Source organism: Castor canadensis, chromosome 5 (genome assembly GCF_047511655.1).
Source record: "Castor canadensis chromosome 5, mCasCan1.hap1v2, whole genome shotgun sequence".
Classification (NCBI taxonomy): Eukaryota; Metazoa; Chordata; class Mammalia; order Rodentia; family Castoridae; genus Castor; species Castor canadensis.
Genome location: NC_133390.1, coordinates 94463562 through 94479404, shown reverse-complemented (window position 1 = coordinate 94479404; position 15843 = coordinate 94463562). Strand labels below are relative to the sequence as shown.

General features: G+C 35.2%; 1 long non-coding RNA gene across 4 annotated transcripts in view; it reads left to right on the top strand.

Annotated features, from left to right (window-relative positions):
* LOC141423291 (uncharacterized) overlaps positions 1-15843 on the top strand; it is a 389841-nt gene that overhangs the window by 293108 nt on the left and 80890 nt on the right. The gene's annotated exons all lie outside the window — the stretch shown is intronic.

The window sequence follows — 15843 nt, the reverse complement described above, 5'->3', positions numbered from 1 at the left end:
ATGCTACTCTCAGAAAATGTAGCCTCTATTGTCCAGGTGTAGTTGTTTTTGATGCATTTGTTTTTCATCTTCTTGGTGTGATAAAGATGCCACATACTTTAGCATATTGGTGAAAGATTTTCCTGTTTCCATTATTTTAGTGAGGCCATGAGTCTAATTACATGAGTAAACTGCTTTTTTTCCATAAAATATTTAATTAGTGTCCTATCAATGTATTTTTCTTAATATTTCATATATTAAAGTGAGTAAACTTCTGAATTTAGCAAGGACCAAAGGTAAATTTTTTAGTTTTATTTTATTAGAACTTTTATTTTTATATTTTGCAATGTGGTTTGCATCCCATTGTGAAGAATTGACAAAGAAAACCACCGACAATAAAACATGGAAATTTCTACATTCTGGGTTTTTTCTAGTGATATATTGGGTTGTTTTCTAAGGGGCCTTCATTTTACTATTTTGAAAACAACAATAAATTTTCTCTGATATTTTACACTTTATTATTTAATTTCTTTCCTTTAAAAGTACTTTAAAAATAGTTAACAGTCTTAGTTCCAGACATTCCATACCTAAATCCTGTTTTCTATTGACTTTTAGTATAACAGTTAAAAATCTTTTGTTTTTCCAATAACCAAATTTTAGCTTATGGAGGCATCCACATTTTTGCATAACATAGCTATAATACTTATCTATAAATGTTACAATATACAATATTGGATGCCTATTTTTAGAAACTTTATATCAATGATAAAGTTTTCTGTGAATTCATATTTAAAACAGGAAGTGATGTCTTATGTCATATCCATCTGAACACATATTTAGCTAAATCACCACTCCTACAGACACACCTGTACACACACAGATATGATTGGGCATGAAGGAAGCAATATAAATAATGCACTTGCCTGACTCCAGGAATATGACCACCCTGCTCACAACAAAGGGAATATAAACTTTATATAGAACACTTTGTCTGTACTCATACTGCCTGCCAATTTGAAATAAGATCCAGGATGTGATGAAAGAGTGACATGTAATCATTTATTTTGATTAGAGTCAACAAATACTAAGGTGTGATGTTGGTGCAAACAGACCTGCCATGAAGATCTGAAGGTCTGACATAGAATTCTATGTGAGCTTCAGTGATTATGCTACTTACCATCTGTGAATAGGTGGGATTGATAATATTTTGTAGATTAGTTGATTACATATATTAATTAAAAAGGAACAAAAAATACTAACAGTTCAGTAGGCTATTCGTATTAAAGAATATTCAAGTTATATTATGAAATAAATGTTTTTCCACTTCAATGTTTACAGGTAATTAAAATTATTTACTCATGTAATATTCTTTTTGGCATTTGTTTCCAATTTGTATTTGTAATCAACTCTTTTGTTAAAAGGTTATACACTTCCTATATTTCTGTCTGGATCTTGTTTGAACCAGAATAAATTTTAAAATTATATAGTCTAAGTTATTGAATTTCTTTTGACGTTCAACTATTGAGGTGTCAAGCTCTATCACTTTGATCATTCATTTATTGGGCTTTTAAAATTAAATTCATTCTGCCAGCCCATCACTCTGTTGAGTGTTAGGAATATAGGTGAGAGGTAAAGCACTTGACTTCTAGTGGAGGAAATATAGATGTACACATAGATTTGAATAAACAAAAAAAACATGGTGTCAAAGAATAAAAGAACACTTCCACCTCAATCTTGGGTAAGATTTTAAGACATAGGTGGCACTAAAAGAATGTAAAATATAAAAAACACAAGTTTCTCTTGAATGCAATATTAGGATCTACTCAGAGCCTAGTGCAGTGCTAGAAACATAGTTGTTAATGAATAAAGAAAAAATGGAGTGATGGACTGAGGCATGAATGCACACATTCATGTCTTGTTTGTGGTTTGGAGAGCCCCTGGATGCAGTTACTATTACACAGTATGCAGTATGGTGGGTGAGATTTGGCGATTTAGTGTCCAAAAGTATATGTGAATAAGTAGACAGTCTGATCTTAAGGGGTTTCTATGTTTCATTAAGATGTTTAGATTGTATTCTACACAGAATTTGGAGCCAGTTTATGTTTGGAAGTAGGAGAATGTCCTGTTATGTAGAAAGGTATCTGCAGTGGCGCACAAGGGAAGAAACCATTAGAGGGTTTGTCATAAGAATATAAGAGAGAACAAAGCTCGGGTAGAACTTTGGAATGAATTTTAAAACAAGTGGAAAATTCCAAATATTTCTAAGGTACAATTATCAACATTTATCACTAATTGACTTTAAAGAGTGATGGAGGAATAAGGAAAAGATTATTTGTTACACATACATACTCAACTCATCTATACTCCTATTAAGCAGACCTGACCAGGCATTGTTCTACATAGAACAATTTCCCTTAAAAATCTCATTTATTGGTGTTTCTCCCAGGGAGATTTTAGTAAAAACTAAAATGATCATGGTAATAATTGATGCACACTTTTCCTATATATAGGTTAATACTAAACTTTCCTAAAATACAGAAAAAAATCAGCAGATTAACCTTGACTGCTTTCTTAAAATTTTCAATCTTTAGTCTTTCATATTTTTATGTCATTATTGGGCAGGGATGCTATTCCCTGATTCTACCTAACTGACTTGGAGAATAAAAATATGTTTTTCAAGAATAATTTATTACTATATTAGAGAGAAATAGAAACATATCACCTCCAGATTTTCCTCACAGCTTTCTTTTGAATGTTTGTAGATTCAAATTGAGTAGAGAGGATGTTAATTACTTGCAGATTTTTTAAATTGTCTATAATAGGAAGCTAATTGGTGTTTTCCTTAAAGAATGAATTTAAGGAAATGTGATTTGAAAAGTGTAGTGTTGTTAATCGTACTGATTCAAGTAGCAGAGACTATTGATTGAGTAAAATAAGCAGTTTTGATTGTTTAACTGCAGGCTTTATTCTGAGAAACTGGAATTAAATGGTGATAATACCTGCAAGACTTAATATACGATAATTCTGACCTAATTGTGGGCATTCTTTTATAAAGATTAACTTATTAATTTATGCAATCTGAATTCTACATTCTGGTATTTGTAAGTTTAGACAAATATAAACTGATATAGTAGATTAACATTAAGTTGGGAACACAAGAGATAAACAAAAAAAATCATGGAAATAACATTCTTCGTATCAGTACAGCTACTAATATAAAGTGACAGAAGGTTGGGTAAAATCAAACATTAGGAAGTTATGACTATAGAGAATAGTTCCAAATGAAGTGAAAGATGTTTAAGAATAAGGGAAAAGTATTAATGATAGTGTCAATGGGGGCTAACACATGTAGTTATGGATAGATAGATATATAAGGTAGAATAGACATAATGACAAATGGGTTGGTAAAATAGTTATAGGTTGGGACTATTGTGAACAAACAAAATGCTGAGACATTGGAGGGGTATGAGAACTGCATGTATAGAGAAAATGTGACTATGGTATTGTAGAAAGCTAAAGACAGTAGGAGAAGGCAGAAACTAAGTCAAAAGAAAGGCTGGTCCTTGGAGACCTGTTGAGGATGAGAGACCCTTGGAGAGACCAAAAGTGATTTTGTGGTCAGTTAAAGGAAAAGAGGAAGGAAGTATTCTTAGAATGAATACCATATCCTATAGAATAAAGGAAGTTTCCTTCCTTTTATGAGATAATTGGTAGGTGTAAACTCTAAATTCAACATCACATTGGGAGTGAAGTATACAATAAAGTTGGATAATGGGATGGTCTAGCTATGAATTCTGCAAGGACTGAACTTGTTTTCCATCTGAGGTCCTTGGTAATATCATAGAAGATAGATTCCCTAACCCTTTAGTTGAGGGTGAGGCTGAGGTATATTCCAAATCAGTGGTAAGACTTTCATCTAATAGTTTGGGTAGACATATGAACATATTTATTTAATGTTTGTTTTACATTCCTTCCAATTATTACTTAGATTTCTATTTAGATAATCTAGGAAATAAGTGTCTACCTCATATAGCAAATAGTTCCAGGAGTACTAAGTGAGAGAAACAAGGGGAATCAGGATAGGACAAAGCTTCCTAGTCCATACTCATGTAGCATGTTAGAGTAAGAAGTATTTTAAATAATGATGAGTATTTCTGAAATTAGATATCCTCGTATTAGGTAGGTGCATTTTTTTGGGTGATCCAACAATTATCTTCATTTTTATGAGCTCTAGCTTCTGGAGTGATTGAGACTGAGAGGAGGAATGAGATGAATTATGGGTAAATTTTTTTTTCTTATTTCCTTCCTTCCTTCCTTCCTTTCTTTGTTTCTTTCTTTCTTCTTCTTTTTTATATTTTTTAAATAGATTTGTACTGTGTAGCCTAGGCTGGCCTCAGTCTCACCATCCTCCTACCTTAGCCTCCCTAGTGCTGGGATAATAGGTATGCACCAAGAAGCCCAGCTGGAGTGAATTTGAAGTTCTCCCTTCATGTATTTGCATTGTTCCTGCATCCCTGAATTTCCATGGCTACCTTATGAGGCAAGAGTCTTAAATAAGACCTCTTTTATTGGGTGCACTTCTGAGTTCTTCATGAGAACTTCTGTCATCTTCCCAACATACACTTTTCACTATCCTATCCCACTGGTCCCAGTAATATTTATCTAACCCACAGCTTCTTGCTGTTGGAATCACTTTGCCCTACCTGTGACCCTCTTATATGGAATTACAGCCATAGGAAAAACTCAGGCTACCTTCTATGGCATCTATGTGTTTAATCAGAAGCTTGTTTATTCTTTCTATGCCAAATTGTAGAAAGTAGGCCATTTCAGTTCAACCATTTCTCTCCAATTCTCCTTCTCTAGTTTTAGTGTTGGTTCAGAAGCAGATCTGCTGATCAGCTGCCCAAACAGATATTTACACAGAGAATGAAATGCCTGAATCTCTTTCTTGAAGGCAGATCATGTGATCTCAAGGGATATTTTCACATCCTGCTATTGGTTTCAAGGGGAAAGTATACCTCTTATTATGAATATGTGATCCCCACATGGAAGAAGCCTTTGTGATGCATCTGGTCCATTACAGGTTTTACAGAGGAGGAGAGAAGATGGTTGGTGATTATAGGACCAGTTCTGCCTCCTCTTAGTAAACATGTTTCTCTTCTATGTTTAGTGGCTCGTAATGATTCTCTTTAATGTGGACTACTTAGCATTTTTGGCAATTCTGGTACAAAAGGAAGAGTTCACATGATATCACATTCTGAGTACATAGTTCTGCACTTACCTATACCATTGAGTCTGGAAACTCAACATAACAGTAACAGAAGTGTATACTTCTAAATAATGAGAACATGTGCTCTCAGAGATCCTTGCCCTTTCACTTGTCCAACCTCAGGCCAAAACTTTAGTGTCATGTAAATTTAACTTAATGATTTAACAAACTTGCTTCTGGTTGTCCCAAATTAGTTAGGCTGCTCTGTGCTTATGCACTAGAAATGACAATTCTTAGTGAAGCATAGACAAATGCCCTCCGAAAGCTACCAGTGTGACTGCCATGAATATAAACTGTTATAATAATAAGAAAAGCATATTTTAAAAATGATTTAATTGCTTTATTGAGTTAATTAATATAATACAAAATTCGTGTATTTAAACTGCACTTCAGTAACTTTATTATATTTACAAATTTGTGTAAACATCACCACTATCTAATTTGAGAATATTTTTTCTCACTCCTTCCCCAATAATCCCACACTCATTGATAGTCACTTCTCATCTCTCCATAACCCTGGCCTCTGAGAACCCCTAATCTACTTTCTGTGTCTAAAGGTTTGTCTGTTGCAGTCATTTCATAAAAATGGAATAATAATACAATATAAAATCTTTTATGACTGGCTTGTTTATTCAGCATATTTTCAAGGTTTATCCATATTGTAGCATGCACCAGGAGTTCATTAGTTTTAGTGTTGAATGGTACCATAAACAAATTATAAAAGCTGTCTGTTGAGAGTTGGTTTCACAGTGGAAAAACATAGAGATGGGGTTAAGCTTACAAAAGGTTGATTGGTAAACTTGTGGTAAATACCTGTGAAAAGAAAAAAGTAGAAGCAAGATTGGATAGCTCAGCTGCCAGGCCACAACACAGGTCTTCTAACAGGGTCATGCAGAGAGCAAAGATTGTCTATTGGTGGAGTCCTTCAGTGGAGGAAATGGCCAGCCAACTGTACCACTGCCTTCTTGTTCAGCCACTTGACAGGGCAGTCCTGAGAATAAGGTGCCCTCAGTTGGAAGCCAGAGGCAGAAGCAGATAAAGCTAATTTCTGTTAACCAACCACATTCTTTGTAGCTGGATGCTGTCTTTCCTTAAAGGGCAATATGAGTGTCTTATCTCCATAGCTAACCTAGCTAAAATAAGCACCCAATAAGAAGATCTTCAGTTATCTGGAAATATACACAGAGCCTGCTGGATTTTAAATATGCCACCACTGCATATTCATTTGCTGTTTTCTTTCCCTCAGCAGTTTTTAGAAGGCAGAGGTTTTCACTTTCTTCCTTGCTACTAAACTTTCTTCAAATAAGAATCACCACACGCATGGAGCTCAATAAATGTTGATTGAGAGGCTTAGCCAAGCCAGACAAATAATGCTTATTTGAACCTGAAATCTTTCTTTTTTGGCTCTCAGTAAAAGAGCCCCATACAGCTCCCACTTGTAGTTCTCCACTAAGAAGTTCTGCAGGATTACAAAGTACATATGAAAATTGGCCTGAAGCTCTTGGATGACTTCCCAAAGATAATACAGTCAGGGTAGTGATACCAGAAATAGAAACCATGCTTCTGTACAATGCCTACCACTCACAGCATGCTGATAAACCCATCCGGCAGTGAATGGCGATGTTTCGGTAATAAGCTTTAAAGAGTTACACCTCTGACAATTCTGTAGCTCCAGAGCTCCAGAGCCAGTCATTGAAATCTTCTATGAATACCGTTAAGCCATATGTTCCATCCAGTCCCTAGGTGCCTGAAACCTTTCCGAATTCCATATACCTCATTGTGAACTGGGAAACTAATCTGTACTCCCTCAGCCATGAAATTTGCCTCTCAGAAAACTACATATTCATAATTTGGGAACCTGTGATGATGCATTGTAACTGACAGATGACCTAATCTCCAGGCACATATTGCTTTTGGTTTTGCTTATTGAAGATGGAAAAGATTTCTCTCATTTCTAAGACAGATCTTTATATACTCTTTATGAATCATGGTGGCAAGTGTGATAAAATTAAGAAATTCCATTGATTCAGCTATGAATCATTGCTTCATTATTCACCATGCACAATAAACCCACGCCATGGTTTGCACAGAATATAGATATTTAAAAACATAATTCATTTCAGAGTGCACACTACACTGTAGGATGACAGAAGACGTTATTTAATTTTTTTTTAAATTCCCTTAAATTGCTTTGGAATAATAAAATGGAAATAGTTTGAGAAAATAGCAGAAGGCCATACATCAAGAGGAACTAATTAACACAGCTTTGCTTTATACACTTTAATTCCAATCACAATAATAAGTAAAGTGACTATGTACATTTGTCAACTAATTTTTTCAAAGAACAGAATCTTTACCTTGATAATTTGAGACCTACACAGAAACCACTGTCCTACCTCCTTCTAAGACACCCTTTCTCTGAAGTATACATTAAATGAGCAAAATACTCTGATCAAAGTATACATGTGTTTTATATTTTAACCAAAATATAAGTGGCATATAAAAGAAACTCATGAAGCATCCCTTTGCCATCAAGTGCCCTCCTTTTGCTCTTCAGTCACAAGTAGGTGGTAGAAATTATAAGTACAATTATATTTCAAGACCTGAAAAAAATAAATCTATAGTTGGAACTTAATTGTTATTGGCTTTAGAATACTTGTACTCAACATATCATATCATCAAATTTTCTGGTCTTTACAGTTGGTCTTGCTATAATTTTACTTGGAAGATCATCAACTGTTAGAGATAGAAAAACAAAAGTACATTTCTCAAAGATAATGAAAGTCAAATGTACTTAGTAATAATATTACACAGACCAGAGGAATGTTGCATATCAACTTTTGGGAAAAAAAAACTGGGCTGTTAAAGTTGCACTTTTCTGTCTGTCTGCATGAGAGATTTGTTTTCCTGAGTGATTGAAAGTTAAAAGAATGAAAATATAATAAAGATATCTCTACTTGAAACCTGCTCTGTTCAACATGGAGCATGGTCCATCCACTGTTTCTGCAATTTTCACTTCTCCCTTCCCCATATACATATGTATACATGCGATCCTTTATCTCCATGATTCAACAGCCATTTATCAGTTTTCTTGTCAAAATTTGTCAGATGACTGTGAAGAAAAATCAAACCAGTCTTTGTTCAAAAGTAATCTAAAAATGCATATAGACTACAGTACTATTAGGAATCAATATACTTATCATTTGTAAAAGACATGACACTGGACTGGAGGTGTGGCTCAAGAGGTAGAGCACCAACTTTGCAAGTGCAGAAGCCCTGAGTTCAAATCCCAGTCCCACAGAAAAGTGACATAACACTGCCATTGCAATGCTATGACAATCATACCAACAGACTTTCAGCCTTTATTTTATGGATGTTTACTTTAGGCATATGGATACTGTGCTGGATTTTACACTATGTCCTACGTGAAGAGATATTCCATACTCTCTAGGAGTTCAGAGGAATGCTGAACTCTGTTTTCAGTGCCATAGTCTAGGAAGTACTCTAAATTTTTAGTTACTCAAGAATGGGAGCTTGGAAAGTATTTTATATTATTAATGAGGTATATGCAGCAAGATCAACATAAAATTCCTCATGATATAATCTGTCTTGTGGCATGTGATCTCTATTATATAAATGCAGGTAGAACCTGAAATGCAGGTGCATTTCAGCTAAGTTTGAGGAAGGACAAGTGCAAATCTGTTCAACTTTAAAATAAAGTTTTTTAAATTAATTCCATAGACATTGACTGGAGCTAGTCCACACTAGATTCTGATCAGGGGGTTTATATTTAATAAAAATAGTATGTACACCTTATCCTTGGAAGCAGGAAGGAGGTAGGGAGCTATGTAAACCAAGGTGAGCATCTGTCAGTGGTGTGGAGAGTAACTTCCTGTCTTAGAAAAGCATTTGGACCCAATGTCTCAAGTGGTCCCTCAAAGTTCTGACTTTCTGTGGCTCCATATTATGTAGCCAGTAGTTAACAAGCAGTATATGGTACAAGCCAAAGAAGAGGTATAAGAATAAGTACCATAGGGGCTATTGGAGGTAGAAATACTTGCCCCTTGTAGGGTGATTTTAAATCACTAATAGTAATAAGGAGGGAATTTGAAGTAGGACTTAAAAGGTGGCAAGGACTAAGTTAGTGTAAAAAGAAGTAGATATTTCAGTTACAGGAATGGAAAACAAAATAAGTAAATGAAGAGGTAGATACCTGATGGATTGAGAAGAGACAACATTAGTGCCCCCCCACCTCATGACAGTCATTACTTTTATAGAAGAATGATGGAGACTTAGACTGCAGAAACAAGCAGGGTGTGTACACTGGAGGGTGGTGCATGCCAGACTGTAGCAGGCAGAAACTGCAGATGTTTGTGAGATGAGGAAGGAATGATTCCTTCCTTTATTGATGAAAGGTATACTCATGTGTTCATCTATTACTTAATATAAGATTTTATGCCCAGAAGATAGATCAAGGTCACTAGTATTTTTTTAATGCATCTTTAAAACTTTAGATATTCTTGAATCTTTTCCCTTGTAGGGAAGAGAGAAAATACATATCCATTCTTTGGACTGTCAGCTGCTCTTTTTTGGGTTCACTGCTATGAGAAGTTCACTTTTATTCAAGCTGTTAAGGTACTAGATCAGAAACAGAGTTTAAGTAGCAAATAGATGATCCAGACAAGAACATTGTTCCTCACTGAGTACAAGGTTATATTTCAATCAAAGATGTTCGTTCTCTGGGTGAAACATAGTTCAAATAGAAGACAGAGAAGTAATTAGTGCAAAAGTTGTGTTTCAATTTGTATTATTTATTTATTTATTTTGTAGCACTGGGGCTTGAACTCAGAGTCTCAGGCTTGCTAGATAGACACTTTATCTCTTGAGCCTCTCCACCATCCCTGTATTTGTGTGTTTTAATAAAAGAGTTCTCTTCCTCACTTTTACACAGTTGTCTAATGCACAAAAATAATTTCAATATTTGCACTGACACAAGGGGGCAAAAAATTTGTCAAAATCTCTGAATGTAATTATATTTATATTTATCAAATGTATATGTAGAAATTTTAATACATTAAATGTATATATAGTAATTTTTTAAAGTACTCACCAAATTGAGGAATAATTCAGTTAAATTAAGCAATGACATGAATGCATCACCACATAATTAAGGTAAGGATACTTGGCTTCTCTTGGCTGATTTTTCCTTATTTTCTAGATTACATTCATCTTGCATTATCAAGTAAAAATGCACTGAACATACAGTTAGTCATACACCTTTGTAGTGCTACCCAATGGAGTCAATATTTTGTGTTCTTCATACTTTTAAAAATAATGCCTGTTAAGTATAATGCTGGCTGTAGGTTTGTCATATATAGTTTTTATAATGTTGAGGTACTTTCCTTCTATTCCTAGTTTTCTTAGAGCTTTTATCATAAAATGGTGTTGGATCTTATCAAAGGCTTTTTCTGCATCTATTGAGATAATCAAGTGGTTTTTGTCTTTGCTTCTGTTAATGTGGTTTATTATGTTTATTGATTTTTGTATGTTGAACCACCCCTGCATTCCTGGGATGAAGCCTACTTGGTCATGGTGAATAATCTTTTTGATGTGTTGTTGGATTTGGTTTACCATTATTTTGTTGAGGATTTTTGCATCATTCATTAAGGAGATTGGCCTATAGTTCTCCTTTTTGGAGGTGTCTTTGCCTGGTTTTGGAATAAGTGTAATACTGGCTTCATAAAATGTGTTAGGCAGTTCTCCTTCTCTTTCTATTTCATGGAACAGTTTAAGGAGGGTTGGTATCAGTTCTTCTTTAAAGGTCTGATATTATTCAGCAGAGACCCCATGAGGTCCTGGACTTTTCTTTTTGGGGAGACTCTTGATTGCTGCTTCAATTTCATTTGGTGTTATAGATCTTTTCAGGTGATTAATATCATTTTGGTTCAGGTTTGGATGATCATATGTATCTAGAAATCTGTCTGTTTCTTTAAGATTTTCAAATTTATTTGAATATAGGTTCTTGAAGTAGTCTCTGATGATTTCCTGGACTTCCAAGGTGTTTCTTGTTATCTCCCGTTTTGCATTCCTGATTCTACTAATTTAGGTTTTTTCTCTCCTCATTTTAGTCAGGTTTGCCAGGGGTCTGTCGATCTTGTTTATTTTTTGAAAGAACCAACTTTTTGTTTCATTAATTCTTTGTATGGTTTTTTTGGTTTCTATTTTGTTGATTTCAGCTCTCATTTTTATTATTTCTCTCCTTCTATTTGTTTTGGGATTTTCTTGTTCTTGTTTTTCTAGGAGTTTGAGATGTATCATTAGGTCATTGATTTGGGATCTTTCAGTCTTTTTAATACATGCACTCATGGCTATAAACTTTCCACTCAGGACTGCCTTTGCTGTGTTCCATAGGTTCCGGTAGGTTGTGTTTTCATTTTCATTGACTTCCAGGAACTTTTTAATTTCCTCTATATTTCACCAATGACCCATTGTTCATTAAGCAATGAGTTATTCAGTTTCCAGCTGTGTGCATGTTTTTTATCTTTACTTTTGTTGTTCAGTTTAGTTTAATTGCATTGTGATCAGATAGAATGCATGGTATAATTTCTATTTTGTTATATTTGCTGAGGCTTGCTTTGTGCCCTAGGATATGATCTATTTTGGAGAAGGTTCCATGGGCTGCTGAGAAGAATGTGTATTGTGTAGAAGTTGGATGAAATGTTCTGTAGACATCAAGTAGGTACAGCGACTAAGACATAGCATAGATAAATGGGACTTCATAAAACTAAAAAGCTTCTGCTCATCAAAAGAAATGGTCTCTAAACTGAAGAGAACACCCACAGATTGGGAGAAAATATCTGCCAGCTACACATCAGACAAAGGACCAATAACCAGAATATATAGGGAACTTAAAAAACTAAATTCTCCCAAAACTAATGAACCAATAAAGAAATGGGCAAGTGAATTAACAGAACTTTCTCAAAAGAAGAATTCAAATGGCCAAAAAACACATGAAAAAATGCTCACCATCTCTAGCAATAAAGGTAATGCAAATTAAAACCACACTAAGATTCCACCTCACCCCTGTTAGAATAGCCATCATTAGCAACACCACGAACAACAGGTGTTGGCGAGGATTCAGGGAAAAAGGAACCCTCTTACACTGTTGGTGGGAATGTAAACTAGTACAACCACTCTGGAAAAAAATTTGGAGGCTACTTAAAAAGCTAGACATCGATCTACCATTTGATCCAGCAATACCACTCTTGGGGATATACCCAAAAGACTGTGACACAGGTTACTCCAGAGGCACCTGCACACCCATGTTTATTGCGGCACTATTCACAATAGCCAAGTTATGGAAACAGCCAAGATGCCCCACTACTGATGAATGGGTCAAGACAATGTGGTATCTATACACAATGGTATTTTATGCAGCCATGAAGAAGAGTGAAATGTTATCATTTGCTGGTAAATGGATGGAATTGGAGAACATCATTCTGAGTGAGGTTAGCCTGGCTCAAAAGACCAAAAATCACATGTTCTCCCTCATATGCGGACATTAGATCAAGGGCAAACACAACAAGGGGATTGAACTTTGATCACAAAACAAAAGCGAGAGCACACAAGGGAGATATGAGGGTAGGTAAGGCAACTAAAAAACTAGATAGCATTTGTTGCCCTCAACGCAGAGAAACTAAAGCAGATACCTTAAAAGCAACTGAGGCCAATAGGAGAAGGGGACCAGGAACTAGAGAAAAGGTTAGATCAAAAAGAATCAACCTAGAAGGTAACACACATGCACAGGAAATTAATGTGAGTCAACTTCCTGTATAGCTATCCTTATCTCAGCTAGCAAAAACCCTTGTTCCTTCCTATTATTGCTTATACTCTCTCTTCAACAAAATTAGAGATAAGGGCAAAAGAGTTTCTGCTGGGTATTGAGGGGGTGGGGGGGAGAGGGCGGAGTAGGTGGGAAGGGAGGGGCTGGAGGCAGGGGGGAGAAATGACCCAAGCCTTGTATGCACATATGAATAATAAAACAATAAATAAAAAATAAATAAATAAAAATAAAAATAATACCTGTTTATAAGCTATTAAAATGTGGTGCCACTGATAGTTTTTTAGCTGGACATGGTGGTGCATGTGTGCACTTCCAGCACCCCAGAGAATGAGTTAGGAGAATCATGAGTTCAAGGCCCAGCCTGGTCTACATAGTGAGACCCTGTCTGTGAAAAGCAAAAATCAAAACCAAACAAAAGAAAAAGAAATTTATTTTTCAACTGCAATTATTTAAATTATTTATTTCTTTTTATTCCTCTGGAATATTGGCTCCATGAAGACAAGTTTTTCTTTTTTTCCTTTCTATATTTCATGGACCTAGAATAGTGACTGTTCCATAATTGGAACTTAATTGATGTTTGTTGAATGAGTATCTCCTCATTTATTATTATCTAGATTTCCTATTTCCTCTTTCCTGTTATTCTGATTAGAAAATTTTAGAATTTCACTTAAGTTTTTATTGCTTTAATGATTAAAAAGCCCTTGGTATTACCATAGTTATCATCCAAACTGAATGATTCTGGTATGCAAGCATGATTTTAAGAATAATAAAATACATGATAAAATGTCTTCCTCATTATTAAATGTCATACTTATGATGGTAGTTTTACATACATCACAGAGGAATTCTAAGGATTAATATCTGTTTAGTAATTTCAAAATTGTAGCTCACCCTATTCCCAAACGGAAAAAGAGGTCTATAAATGTACACAATTAGTGCCAGAATTTTTTCATTTGTAGAACGCAAAGAGAAAAATATCAATTCAGATTCACAAGGTTATTATTGAGATTAGTTAATTAATGTTTACAAAGCAGCCAAAATGAGGAGGAAACACATTTTCGTTGCTATTTAAAATGCATTTCAAAGGTGAAAAGGCAAATTGAGTTTGCTATTTGGAGTTATTTGCTTATTTATCATGAATGTACAGATAAATTGCTGGCTTTGTAATTGTCTTTCTAAACCACACACCAGACTTTACTACCCTTTTTCCTCCCATGCATGAGCAGACCAATAGACCTTTGCTCTTTGTTTCTACAAAGTAGAAGTAACTGGTCAATACATAATATGTTAGATCTTCTTCCGAAAGGTAGCTCACTCTGAAAAATCTACAGGTTATTTTAGTCCTTTCTTATTTTTCTTTTGTCAAGATGATAAACTTTATTTTTCCATTTAAATATGAGCCTATGTAAAGCTACTGAATTTGACCTTTTCTATCCAGACAGATAATGGATCTGAAGGCCCTGTTTTGGTTCTTTGGTTCTGTGACTATTACATGTGACTTTGTATTTCTACATTTCAATCAAGTAGCTATTATGCTGTAGGATCTGAGAGAATGAGACACACATGACAGTCATTTTGATTTCCTGCTACATTTATTGTTTTCTTATGTTTTTCAAAATCTTTGTACAACCACTCTGGAAAAAAATTTGGAGGCTACTTAAAAAGCTGGACATCGATCTACCATTTGATCCAGCAATACCACTCTTGGGGATATACCCAAAAGACTGTTACTCCAGAGGCACCTGCACATCCATGTTTATTGCGGCACTATTCACAATAGCCAAGTTATGGAAACAGCCAAGATGCCCCACCACTGACGAATGGATTAAGAAAATGTGGTATCTATACACAATGGAATTTTATGCAGCCATGAAGAAGAACGAAATGTTATCATTCGCTGGTAAATGGATGGAATTGGAGAACATCATTCTGAGTGAGGTTAGCCTGGCTCAAAAGACCAAAAATCGTATGTTCTCCCTCATATGTGGACATTAGATCAAGGGCAAACACAACAAGGGGATTGGACTATGAGCACATGATAAAAGCGAGAGCACACAAGGGAGGGGTGAGGATAGGTAAGACACCTAAAAAACTAGCTAGCATTTGTTGCCCTTAATGCAGAGAAACTAAAGCAGATACCTTAAAGCAACTGAGGCCAATAGGAAAAGGGGACCAGGAACTAGAGAAAAGGTTAGATCAAAAAGAATTAACCTAGAAGGTAACACCCACGCACAGGAAATCAATGTGAGTCAATGCCCTGTATAGCTATCCTTATCTCAACCAGCAAAACCCCTTGTTCCTTCCTATTATTGCTTATACTCTCTCTACAACAAAATTAGAGATAAGGGCAAAATAGTTTCTGCTGGGTATTGAGGGGGGGAGCGGGAGGGGGTGGAGTGGGTGGTAAGGGAGGGGGTGGGGGCAGGGGGGAGAAATGAACCAAGCCTTGTATGCACATATGAATAATAAAAGAAAAATGAAAAAAAAAATCTTTGAAATTACATCTGTTTATGATTTTTAATGGTTTCCAAATGTATACTTTGTCTTTAAAACTTGTCAGAGTACTCAATTTCTCTATTTGCCTCTTCATTACTTCTCTACCATGCTGCTTTTAGTGGAGTGCAGCAGGCTATTCTCAGTTGATATTTTTTTCCCTAATTTTATGTACATTACACAGCCAGTGGTATGTAAAGGTACAGGGGTCACATGATTAGTTGTGGTATCTTTATACCATCTTTTAGTTAGCTAACTG